This window comes from Bufo gargarizans, chromosome 3 (genome assembly GCF_014858855.1).
Source record: "Bufo gargarizans isolate SCDJY-AF-19 chromosome 3, ASM1485885v1, whole genome shotgun sequence".
Taxonomy (NCBI): Eukaryota; Metazoa; Chordata; class Amphibia; order Anura; family Bufonidae; genus Bufo; species Bufo gargarizans.
The window spans coordinates 570,017,037-570,030,181 of record NC_058082.1 but is presented as its reverse complement, the minus strand read 5'-3'; the positions used below and the strand labels follow the sequence as shown (position 1 = coordinate 570,030,181).

Here is a 13,145-nt window from a genome sequence, read left to right as displayed (position 1 = left end):
AAAAGTCATATAGCCCCCAAAATAGTGCCAGAAAAACGTCCGCTCGTCCCGCAAAAAATGAGCCCCCACATAAGATAATCGGATAAAAAATAAATAATAAAATGACACCTAGACTTTAGAGATACCCAAAAAAATGTTTTGTATCAAAAAGGATAATATAGTCAAAAACCTAAATAATTGTAAAACAAAAGTAGACTTATTAGGTATCGCCGCGTCCGTAAGAATCTCCTCTATAAAAATATCCCATGACCTAACCCCCCAGATTAACACGGTTAAAAAAAAAAAGAAAACGGTGCCAAAAACGCAATTTTTGGCACTTTTTCATTTCAATCAGTTTTTTCCGGTAACAAAACAAGGGTTAACAACCAAACAAAAGTTAATATTTATTACCCTGATACTGCAGTTTACAGAAATGCCATATTTGTGGTCGTAAACTGCTGTATCAGTAAAAGGGAGGCCGCAAAAGGAAAGGACCGACATGGTTTCTGGAAGGCCGATTTTGATGGCCTTTTTTATTGACACCATGTCCCTTTTGAAGCCCCCCTGATGCCCCCCTAGAGTAAAAACTCCCTAAAAGTGACCCCATCTAAGAAACTACACCCATCAAGGTATTCAAAACTGATTATACAAACTTTATTAACCCTTTAGGTGTTCCTCAACAGTTAATGGCAAATGGAGATGAAATTTCAGAATCTCAATTTTTGGTAACCTTGCCTCACAAAAATGTAATATAGAGCAACCAAAAATCATATGTACCCTAAAAATAGTCCCCCCAAAAATGCCACCTTATCCCATAGTTTCCAAAATGGGGTCACTTTTAGGGAGTTTCTACTCCAGGGGTGCATCAGGGGGGTTGAAACAGGACACGGTGTAAATAAACCGGTCCATAAAAATCAGCCCTCCAAAAACCAAACGGAGCACCTTTCACTCTACGCCCCGCTGTGTGGCCGTACAGTAGTTTACGGCCACATATTGGGTGTTTCTGTAAACGGCAGAGTCAGGGCAATAAAGATACAGTCTTGTTTGGCTGTTAACCCTTGCTTTGTTAGTGGAAAAAATGGGTTAAAAATGAAAAATTAGACAAAAAAATCTAATTCTCAAATTTCATCCCCATTTGTCAATAACTCTTGCGCAACACCTAAAGGGTTAACGACATATGTAAAATCAGTTTTGAATACCTTGAGGGGTGTACTTTCTTAGATGGGGTCACTTTTAGGGAGTTACTACTCCAGGGGTGCATCAGGGGGGTTGAAACAGGACACGGTGTAAATAAACCGGTCCATAAAAATCAGCCCTCCAAAAACCAAACGGCGCACCTTTCACTCTACGCCCCGCTGTGTGGCCGTACAGTAGTTTACGGCCACATATTGGGTGTTTCTGTAAACGGCAGAGTCAGGGCAATAAAGATACAGTCTTGTTTGGCTGTTAACCCTTGCTTTGTTAGTGGAAAAAATGGGTTAAAATGGAAAATTAGACAAAAAAATCAAATTCTCAAATTTCATCCCCATTTGCCAATAACTCTTGCGCAACACCTAAAGGGTTAACGACGTATGTAAAATCAGTTTTGAATACCTTGAGGGGTGTACTTTCTTAGATGGGGTCACTTTTAGGGAGTTTCTGCTCTAGGGGTGCATCAGGGGGCTTCAAATGGGACATGGTGTAAATAAACCAGTCCATAAAAATCAGCCCTCCAAAAACCAAACGGCGCACCTTTCACTCTACGCCCCGCTGTGTGGCCGTACAGTAGTTTACTGCCACATATTGGGTGTTTCTGTAAACGGCAGAGTGAGGGCAATAAAGATACAGTCTTGTTTGGCTGTTAACCCTTGCTTTGTTAGTGGAAAAAATGGGTTAAAATGGAAAATTAGACAAAAAAATGAAATTCTCAAATTTCTTCCCCATTTGCCAATAACTCTTGTGCAATACCTAAAGGGTTAACGACGTATATAAAATCAGTTTTGAATACCTTGAGGGGTGTTGTTTCTTAGATGGGGTCATTTTTGGGAGGTTTCTATTATCTAAGCCTCACAATATGACTTCAAACCTGAACTGGTACATAAAAAGTGGGATTTTGAAGATTTCTGAAAAATTTCAAAATTTGCTTCTAAACTTCTAAGCCTTGTAACATCCCCAAAAAATAAAATATCATTCCCAAAATGCTACAAACATGAAGTAGACATATGGGGAATGTAAAGTCATAAAATTTTTTGGGGGTATTACTATGTATTACAGAAGTAGAGAAACTGAAACTTTGAAATTTGCAAATTTTTGCAATTTTGGGGTAAATTAGGTATTATTTTGTGCAAAAAAAAAATTTTTTTTTACTTCATTTTACCACTGTCATGAAGTACAATATGTGACGAAAAAACAATCTCAGAACGGCCTGGATAAGTCAAAGCGTTTTAAAGTTATCAGCACTTAAAGTGACAGTGGTCAGATTTGCAAAAAATTGCCTGGTCCTTAAGGTGAAATAAGGCTGTGTCCCTATGGGGTTAAAAAAAAAAAAAGATTAACTTTTCTGTATGCCAGTTATGCCACAATGTGTTTTTTACAGATGCCAGTGGTGCCAATATTGTCACTGGGCACCACCACAGCTTTTTGAAGTGACTGGTTCATTGATCATATTACAGATACCACAGTACCTAATGCAACAACTGATAAAACATAAGGTTACCAATAAGGTTAAGTTTTGTCATAGCCAGACCCTTATTTCTAAAATTTGCAGATTCTATATTGACAGGGAATGTCCCACAGGATTGGCGCATGGCAAATGTGGTTCCAATATTCAAAAAGGGTCCAAAAACAGAGCCTGGAATCTATAGGCCGGTAAGTTAACATCTGTTGTGGGTAAACTGTTTGAAGGTTTTCTGAGAGATGCTATGTTAGAGCATCTTAACGGAAATAAGCAAATAACGCCATATCAGCATGGCTTCGTGAGGGATCGGTCATGTCAAACTAATTTAATCAGTTTCTATGAGGAGGTAGGTTCTAGACTTGACAGCGGCGAATCAATGGATGTTGTGTATTTGGACTTCTCCAAAGCATTTGACACTGTACCACATAAAAGGTTAGTGTATAAAATGAGAATGCTCGGACTGGGAGAAAACGTCTGTATGTGGGTAAGTAACTGGCTCAATGATAGAAAACAGAGGGTGGTTATTAACGGTACACACTCAGATTGGGTCACTGTCACTAGTGGGGTACCTCAGGGGTCAGTATTGGGCCCTATTCTCTTCAATATATTTATTAATGATCTTGTAGAAGGCTTGCATAGTAAAATATCAATTTTCGCAGATGACACTAAACTGTGTAAAGTAATTAACACTGAAGAGGACAGTATACTGCTACAGAGGGATCTGGATAGATTGGAGGCTTAGGCAGATAAGTGGCAGATGAGGTTTAACACTAACAAATGTAAAGTTATACACATGGGAAGGAATAATGCAAGTCACCCGTACATACTAAATGGTAAAACACTCGGTAACTGTCATGGAACCATGAACCAGACGTACAACAAGAGATAAGTGGAAATAAGAAGGCTTTATTGAAAAGCAAGCTGTAAGCAAAAGTCCAAACGGATGGCTAAACCGAAGCAGGGTCTACGTAGACAGAGGTCAGGAACCAGAAGGGTAGTCAGACGAAGCCTGGATCAGGAACCAGCAGGGTAGTCAGACGAAGCCAGGATCAGGAACCAACGGGGTAGTCAGACGAAGCCTGGATCAGGAACCAGCAGGGTAGTCAGACGAAGCCAGGATCAGGAACCAACGGGGTAGTCAGACGAGGCCAGGATCAGGAACCAGAAGCAGCAGCAGTCTTAGAAGCATGTGAACACAGGAGGACCAAGCAAGGAACTGAAGCCACAGACCTCCTATATATATGAGCTAGGCATCCAGCTCCTCCCAGTGGGAAGGAGAAGCCACAGGGTGGGAGGCTACAAGAAACCCAGAAACCAAGATGGCCGCCAGCACATGTCAAACGAAGGAGAACAGTAAGAAGGTAAGACCATGACAGTACCTCCCCCTCAAGGGCCCCTCCTCCGCGGAGTAAGGAACGGTTTCTGAGGGAAGCGTGCGTGGAAGGCTCGGAGCAAAGCAGGAGCATGGACATCTGCGGGGGGAACCCAGGAACGCTCCTCTGGACCATAACCACGCCAATGGACCAAAAACTGCAACCGGCCGCGGACCAGGCGTGAGTCCAGGATATTGCTCACCTCATATTCCTCACGATTGCCCACTTGGACCGGACGAGGCCGAGGAACCGAGGAAGTGAAACGATTACACACCAATGGCTTCAACAGGGAGACATGAAACACGTTGGAGATCCGCATGCCAGGAGGAAGCGCAAGGGCATAGGCTACCGGGTTTACCCTGCGAAGCACTCGGAAGGGACCAACAAAGCGAGGCGCCAGCTTGGGAGTGGGCACTCGAAGGTTGAGGTTGCGGGTGGACAACCATACACGGTCTCCGACCTGGTAGGAAGGAGCTGGCGCTCGTCTGCGATCAGCCTGGAGTCTCTGGCGCTGCGCAGAGACCTCAAGGGACCTCTGGATCTGTACCCAAGAAGCACGTAGGACGGAAAGGTGATCCTCCACAGCCGGAATATCCTGGGGAGAGAATACCTCCGGTAACACGGCAGGTTGGAACCCATAATTGGCCATGAAGGGAGACGTCCCAGAGGAAGAGTTCACCGCCGTGTTCCTGGCAAACTCAGCCCAAGGCAGGAGGTCAACCCAATTGTCTTGGTGATCGGAGACATAGCAACGAAGGAATTGCTCCAAGGCCTGATTGGATCGTTCTGCGGCCCCATTGGACTGAGGGTGGTAGGCCGAGGAGAAAGAGAGATGAATCCCCAACTGGGAGCAAAAGGCGCGCCAGAACCTGGACACAAACTGACTCCCCCGATCCGACACAATGTCCTTGGGCAAACCGTGCAACCGGAAGACCTCCCTGGCGAAAATCGTGGCTAACTCTTGTGCAGAGGGTAACTTCTTGAGAGGAACACAGTGGCACATTTTGGAAAACCGATCCACAATCATGAGAATGACCGTATGGCCTCGGGATGCAGGGAGGTCCACAATGAAATCCATCCCCAGGTATGACCATGGGCGCTCCCCGGTGGCTATGGGTTGCAAAAGGCCCAACGGAAGGTGCCGAGGGGACTTACTCTGGGCACAAACGGAGCATGCCGCTACATATGCGGCGATGTCGGAACGTAGAGAAGGCCACCAGAACAGACGTGAAACAGCCCAGGACAGCTGATTCTTTCCAGGATGCCCCGCGGCCTTGGAGTTATGGTAGGTTCGCAACAACCGAGTGCGCAACTCCTCAGGCACAAAACACCTGCCGTTGGGTCTCCCAGAGGGAGCACCAGATTGAGCCGCCAAAATCTGCTCACCCAGGGGAGAGGTCAGGCTGGTGCGAATGGCGGCCAGGATCTGATTCGGAGGTATGACCGAAGTCGGAATCGACTCCTCCCCGGACAGCTCGGAGTACTGCCGTGATAAGGCATCCGCTCTGATGTTCTTGGAACCGGGTAGGTAGGAGACCACGTAATTAAAACGTGACAAGAACAGAGCCCATCTGGCCTGACGTGGTGTCAATCTCTTGGCCTCAGAAAGGTAGGTCAGATTCTTGTGGTCCGTCAGGATGAGAACCGGAACCACCGAACCCTCGAGCAAGTGCCTCCATTCTTTAAGGGCCTGCACGATGGCCAATAACTCCCTGTCACCAATCTGATAGTTGCACTCCGCGGAAGACAGTTTCCGGGAGTAAAACCCACAAGGAAGCAGAGGACCCTCGGGTGTTCTACGCTGAGACAGAAGGGCGCCTACTCCCGTCTCAGACGCGTCCACCTCGAGGACAAAGGGCAACCCAGGGTTGGGATGCGACAGAATCGGAGCCGACACAAAGGCGGACTTTAGAGCCTCAAAAGCTCGGATGGCCTCGAGCGGCCAGACCTGGAAATTACTGCCCTTCCTGGTCAGATCCGTGAGAGGCTTGGCTAGCATAGAAAAGTCCCTGATGAACTTCCGATAATAATTGGCGAAGCCCAAAAAGCGCTGCAGGGCACGGAGACCACTGGGCTGGGGCCACTGTAAGACAGCCGAAACCTTCTCAGGATCCATGGAGAACCCCTCAGCGGAAATGATGTAACCTAAGAAGGTTACCTGGGATCGGTGAAATTCGCATTTCTCAAGCTTACCGAACAGCCTGTTCTCTCGTAACCGTTGCAACACTCGTCTGACATCCATAATGTGGGCCTCCATGGATTCAGAATATACCAAGATGTCATCCAAATAGACCACCACACACTGCTGCAACAGGTCACGGAAAACATCGTTGATGAATTCCTGGAAGACTGCGGGCGCATTGCACAACCCAAAGGGCATAACCAAGGATTCATAATGACCGGTCCTGGTGTTAAACGCGGTCTTCCACTCATCGCCCGCCTTGATCCTTACCAGGTTATATGCCGCCCTCAGGTCGAGTTTGGTAAAGACCGTGGCCCCTTTGAGGCGATCGAACAGCTCGGAAATCAAGGGTATCGGGTAAGCGTTCTTGATCGTGATGCGATTGAGACCCCTGTAATCGATACAAGGCCTCAACTCACCGCCCTTCTTTTTCACAAAGAAAAATCCAGCCCCTGCCGGGGACGAGGATTTGCGAATGTGTCCGCGTGAAAGCGCCTCCCTCACGTACTCCTCCATGGCCTCATTCTCCGCTACCGACAGTGGATAGACTTTGCCACGAGGAGGAACGGCACCAGATTGTAACTCTATGGCACAATCGTATGGGCGGTGCGGAGGTAGGGCAACCGCGCGCACCTTATCGAATACATCCCGGTACTCTTCGTATTCAGGAGGCAACAGAGAGTCCGAGGAAGTACACAGCAACTTGACAGGCCCATGGATGCAACTAGCCCCACACTGCGGTGACCACGAGAGGATCTCGGCCGATCTCCAATCGAAAGTCGGATTATGCTCTGGAGCCAGGGGTACCCCAAGACCACCGAGTAGTGTGGAGACGAAATCACCTGGAAACAGACCGACTCTCTGTGAACGGCACCAATGGCTATCCCCACTGGAAGGGTCTCATGAGTCACGTGTGGCGGCAGAAGGGGTCTGCCGTCTATCGCCTCAAGAGCCAGTGGGGAACCTCGAGGCTGCAGAGGAATGGAATTGGCGGCAGCGAACACACTATCAATGAACAAACCACCAGCACCAGAGTCCACCAACGCCTGGGTCGTCACCGAGCCCCCGACCCAGGAGAGGACAACAGTGATCAGTGGTTTGTCAACACGGGAAACCGGGGACGAGGAGACTCCACCCAAGATCTGCCCCCGACAGGATCTCAGGTGCGAGCGTTTCCCGGACGGTTCGGACATGCCAACCGAAAATGCCCACCGAGACCACAGTACATGCATCGGCCCTCGCGTCTCCGGAGTACCCTCTCCCCCTCGGACAGGCGAGCAAACCCCAGCTGCATGGGTTCACCCCCAGACAAGTCATCCCCAGGAGGCGTGGGAGGAGAGGGAGGCACGGGTGGGACAGCAAACGTAGGCGCCAATCTGTTAGAAGACCTCCGCAGGCTCTCCTTAAAGGAAGGTCTCTCCCTGAGTCTGGTGTCAATCAAAATCAGGAAAGAAATAAGAGACTCGAGCTCCACCGGTAGGTCCTTAGCTGCAACCTCATCCTTCAAGGCATCCGAGAGACCATGAGAGAAAGCAGCGACCAGAGCCTCATTATTCCAGCCCACCTCTGCTGCCAGGGTACGAAACTCAATGGCGTATTCAGCTACGGATCGTGAACCCTGTCTGATGGACATAAGGAGCTTCGCAGCAGAGGCAGCACGAGCCGGCACATCGAATACCTTCCGAAGAGAAGCAACAAAACCGGAAAACTCGGCAACCACCGGATTGTTGTTCTCCCATAAAGGGCTGGCCCAGGCCAAGGCCTTGTCCGAGAGCAGCGAGATCAAGAAGCCCACCTTTGATCTCTCAGTAGGAAAGGCATGTGGCAGCAACTCGAAATAAATGCCCACCTGGTTAAGGAAACCTCGGCACTGAGTTGGCTCTCCCCCAAAGCGCTGTGGAAGGGGGGCAGAACCGGTCATACCCCGAGACACCGCAGGCGCAGCAACAGGTGTCGGGGTAGACTCTGGCGCAACAACCGGAGCGGCAGTAGGAGCGGGCCCAGGAGCGACAACCGACCCATCGGCAACGGAAGCGAAATGAGCCGTGCGTTCAAGCAGGGTTTGCAACGCCACAGCAAACCGACCCAACAGGTGATCCTGCTGATCAAGTCTGGCAACCAGCGTAGGTAGCGAGGATGGCCCTGTACCGTCAAAATTCATGGCTTGGTCCTAATGTCATGGAACCATGAACCAGACGTACAACAAGAGATAAGTGGAAATAAGAAGGCTTTATTGAAAAACAAGCTGTAAGCAAAAGTCCAAACGGATGGCTAAACCGAAGCAGGGTCTTGCGTAGACAGAGGTCAGGAACCAGAAGGGTAGTCAGACGAAGCCTGGATCAGGAACCAGCAGGGTAGTCAGACGAAGCCAGGATCAGGAACCAACGGGGTAGTCAGACGAAGCCTGGATCAGGAACCAGCAGGGTAGTCAGACGAAGCCAGGATCAGGAACCAACGGGGTAGTCAGACGAGGCCAGGATCAGGAACCAGAAGCAGCAGCAGTCTTAGAAGCATGTGAACACAGGAGGACCAAGCAAGGAACTGAAGCCACAGACCTCCTATATATATGAGCTAGGCATCCAGCTCCTCCCAGTGGGAAGGAGAAGCCGCAGGGTGGGAGGCTACAAGAAACCCAGAAACCAAGATGGCCGCCAGCACATGTCAAACGAAGGAGAACAGTAAGAAGGTAAGACCATGACAGTAACACTGACATGGAAAAGGATCTAGGAATTTTAATAAACAGCAAACTAAGCTGCAAAAACCAGTATCAGGGAGCTGCTGCCAAGGCCAATAAGATAATGGGTTGCATCAGAAGGGGCATAGATTCCCGTGATAAGAACATAGTCCTATCACTTTACAAATCATTAGTCAGACCACACATGGAGTACTGTGTACAGTTCTGGGCTCCTGTAAACAAGGCAGACATAGCAGAGCTGGAGAGGGTCGAGAGGAGGGCAACTAAAGTAATAACTGGAATGGGGCAACTACAGTACTCTGAAAGATTATCAAAATTAGGGTTATTCACTTTAGAAAAAAGACAACTGAGGGGAGAACTAATTAATATGTATAAATATATCAGGGGTCAGTACAGAGATCTATCCCATCATCTATTTATCCCCAGGACTGTGACGAGAGGATATCCTCTGCGTCTGGAGGAAAGAAGGTTTGTACACAAACATAGAAGAGGATTCTTTACGGTAAGAGCAGTGAGACTATGGAACTCTCTGCCTGAGGAGGTGGTGATGGTGAGTACAATAAAGGAATTTAAGAGGGGCCTGGATGTATTTCTGGAGTGTAATAATATTACAGGATATAGCTTCTAGAGAGGGGTCGTTGATCCAGGGAGTTATTCTGATTGTCTGATTGGAGTCGGGAAGGAATTTTTTATTCCCCTAAAGTGAGGAAAATTGGCTTCTACCTCACAGTTTTTTTTTGCCTTCCTCTGGATCAACTTGCAGGATGACAAGCCGAACTGGATGGACAAATGTCTTTTTTCGGCCTTATGTACTATGTTATGTACTATGTTACCATATTGCCCGTTTCAGTATATTCTTGCTTAGCTCAGTACTGACTGGCCAGTAACAGTCATTGAAGTTTATATGAATCCTTGAGTTTTCTAATTTCTAGTTCATTGGTACAAAGAATAGTGATCCTATAAAAACGATAGGGTAATAATGTAGCGTTATCAGGGATATTTTTTCCTTCATGGTTTAAAGAAGCTTGCATTTCTGCGTTCCTTACTAGAAGTCTTCAAGGCCCTGACTTCCACTCTGTCTATCAGTGTAATAATCTGGTTTGCAGGTCCTCCTGGTATTTCTTGGCATAGAGAAAGTTATGACAATAATATCCCCTTTAGCACTAAAATAGAATTAGGGCTGTATGAAAAACTCTGAGAAGCCAAAAGCACTTACAGGCAGCCGTCTAGTGTGTAACTTAAAAATTTCCTCTGTGCCTTTTGAAAGGCTTTATTATATTTTCATGTAGTCCAAAGACCTTGTCTTCTAAAAGAATAAAAGTTCTTTCATCCATTGTGTCTGTATTTTAACAAAAGTTCCATTTGTTGCCATTGATTCTTTCCAATAAAATATTCAGAAGGTTCCCTTTTTTCCCTGCACAATATGTTTTACTTATTAATATTCTGCATGGGTATCATAAAAAAACAATGAGATGCCACATACAGTGTGTGCACATTAGCTACCATGGGCGGACTGGCCGATGCTCGGGGGGAGGGGGGGCAACCAAGCCCTGCTCACAGCCACGATCCAGGTACACCACGTTCTCATGCTCTCAGTATTAATTAAAGTAGGAACATCAGGTGCTTTTGCACCTGGCCAGTGGCCACAGGTATCCTCTGGAATTCAACTAAATTGCAGTCCCTTTAGGACAGTGATACAGTTGAATACTGCCACAAGTAGGCTGTGTTTTATGCTGCACTGTGGTATTTTGCTCTGCAGGGGTGGTATTTTGTGCTGCACTATGGTATTGCTGGCCCTGCATACTTCTATTGTCTCTGTCTTCTGTCAATTTGCACTCGCCAACAACACTGGGCCACTTTAATTTTTTTTTCCAGGGCCACTTTTAGTTCCCAGTCCACCGCTGTTGGCTACTATGCATAAACTGTTTTATAGGCATTGCCAAGCGAATTACATTGGTTGGTAAATATAAGAATGAGATGAGAAAATACTGGCTGTATTGGTTGTGGTTAAGTAAACTGGCAATATAGTTTCCTTTAAAGTGGGAGATTTGACTGATCTCTTTGTTATTGTGCTATGTCCTAGCTGACTCAAGGGTCGACTTTACCACCATAAAAGTAGACAAATGCTTGGCACCCCAGATATCAGGAAGACCCCTACTGGCTACAACTAGTTGGCTGAAAAAACTAGTAAAGGTGCAAACATACATCTTGTGTAGCCGGTTCAGCTGCACAAGGGCCTAGGGTTAGAGGGCGCCCTTACCAGTTGTAGAGCATTTACAAAAGTAACCCGGTTGTAATGCTTAGCTGAGAGTGGGGCTTAGCAGGCCAGCAAGCGTAAAACTTTATGGTCTTATGGGATGGAGCTCAGTGGTATGAGGGTGGAGCTTAGAGTTGTGATGGGCATAGTTTAGCAGAGTGATGGGGGCAGCTGGACAAAACATTGCAATTAGAAATGCTCACTCCACCCCTGTCTGTACTTATGTTTTAATGGGGTGGTAGGAGATTGTGTCTGGTATTGCAGCTCAGTTCCATTCTCATGGACAAAAGTGGGGCTGTTTCTGGAAAAAACAACATGTGTTTCTAATGTAATCCACCCTAATTGTCATTACTGAGGCACCATTATTTTTTCATATTTTTTTTTTACTTGGAGCTCTGAATAGTTGACATTTGAATGGCTGACAATTCCCTCCTTTACTTTCTGCTGGACTCCACTGAGAAGGTATAGTATAGGCCCTCCACTCTTTGCTTGTCTAGCCCATGAACTGATATGAGGACTATCTAGTCATACTAAATTTTAGGATCTCCTTTGGGTTTATGGATTATCTAGTCATGTTAAATCTCAGGATCTCCCTCTGGGATTGGGGATTATGTTGCCCTATTAAGGCTACTTTCACATCTGCATTTTTTCCTGATCCAGCAGGGATCAGCAAAAATGCTTCCGTTATCATAGTACAACCGGCTACATCTGTTACGAATGGATCTGGTTGTATTACCTCTAAAATGGACATGATGGATCCAGCACTAAAACCATTCTAAGTCAATAGGCAACAGATCCGTTTTCTTTTGTGTCAAGGAAAACGGATCTTGCACCATTGACTTTTACTGCCAGATCTGGCTTGCTCCGCATCCCATGCCAGACAGAAAAACGTTCTGTCCGGCATGGGAACACAACCAAGTGGAATGGAATGCATTATGGTGCACTCCTTTCCGTTCTGTTTAGTTTTGTCCCCATTGACAATGAATAGGGACAAAACTGATCTCAATACCGGAAAGGAAAAACGCCTTTGTGAAAGTAGCCTAAATCTCAGGAACTGCCTTGGGTTTTGGGTGTGTTTACTAGGTGGTAGTTTCTTCTATTATGTCTGTGATTTGTGGACAACACTGCCAAATGATTATGATCTTTTCTCCTTTGTTAATAGTTTAAACTGTTAAATGTTCTGAATATTACAGATCCATCAATATTTAAAAGGTTTCTTCAGGTCAAGAGCAAATCCGATTAGAAAATGCATGATTAAAGGGGTTTTCTGAGATTTTAAGGCCTCTTTCACACTTGCGTTGTCCGGATCCGGCGTGTACTCCACTTGCCGGAATTACACGCCGGATCCGGAAAAACGCAAGTGTACTGAAAGCATTTGAAGACGGATCCGTCTTCAAAATGCTTTCAGTGTTACTATGGCAGCCAGGACGCTATTAAAGTCCTGGTTGCCATAGTAGTAGTGGGGAGCGGGAGAGCAGCATACTTACAGTCCGCGCGGCTCCCGGGGCGCTCCAGAGTGACGTCAGAGCGCCACATGCGCATGGATCATGTGATCCATGCGATCACGTCATCCATGCGCTTGGGGCGCCCCGACGTCACTCTGGAGCGCCCCGGGAGCCGCACGGACGGTAAGTATGCTGCTCCCCGCTCCCCACTACACTTTACCATGGCTGCCAGGACTTTAGCGTCCCGGCAGCCATGGTAACCATTGAGAAAAAGCTAAACGTCGCACCCGGCAATGCGCCGAAACGACGTTTAGCTTAAGGCCGGATCAATGCCTTTCAATGGGCATTCATTCCGGATCCGGCCTTGCGGCAAGTGTTCCGGATTTTTGGCCGGAGCAAAAAGCGCAGCATGCTGCGCTATTTGCTGCGGCCAAAAAACGTTCCGTTCCGGAACGGAAGACATCCTGATGCATCCTGAAGGACGGACTGTCCATTCAGAATGCATTAGGATAATCCTGATCAGTATTCTTCCGGCATAGAGCCCCGACGACGGAACTC

The 13,145-nt window shown here is 47.1% G+C and overlaps 1 protein-coding gene across 1 annotated transcript in view; it reads right to left on the bottom strand.

The window, feature by feature from the left end:
• The window catches only part of LOC122932882 (membrane-associated phosphatidylinositol transfer protein 3-like), a 787,926-nt gene that overhangs the window by 214,982 nt on the left and 559,799 nt on the right, over nucleotides 1-13,145 (bottom strand). The gene's annotated exons all lie outside the window — the stretch shown is intronic.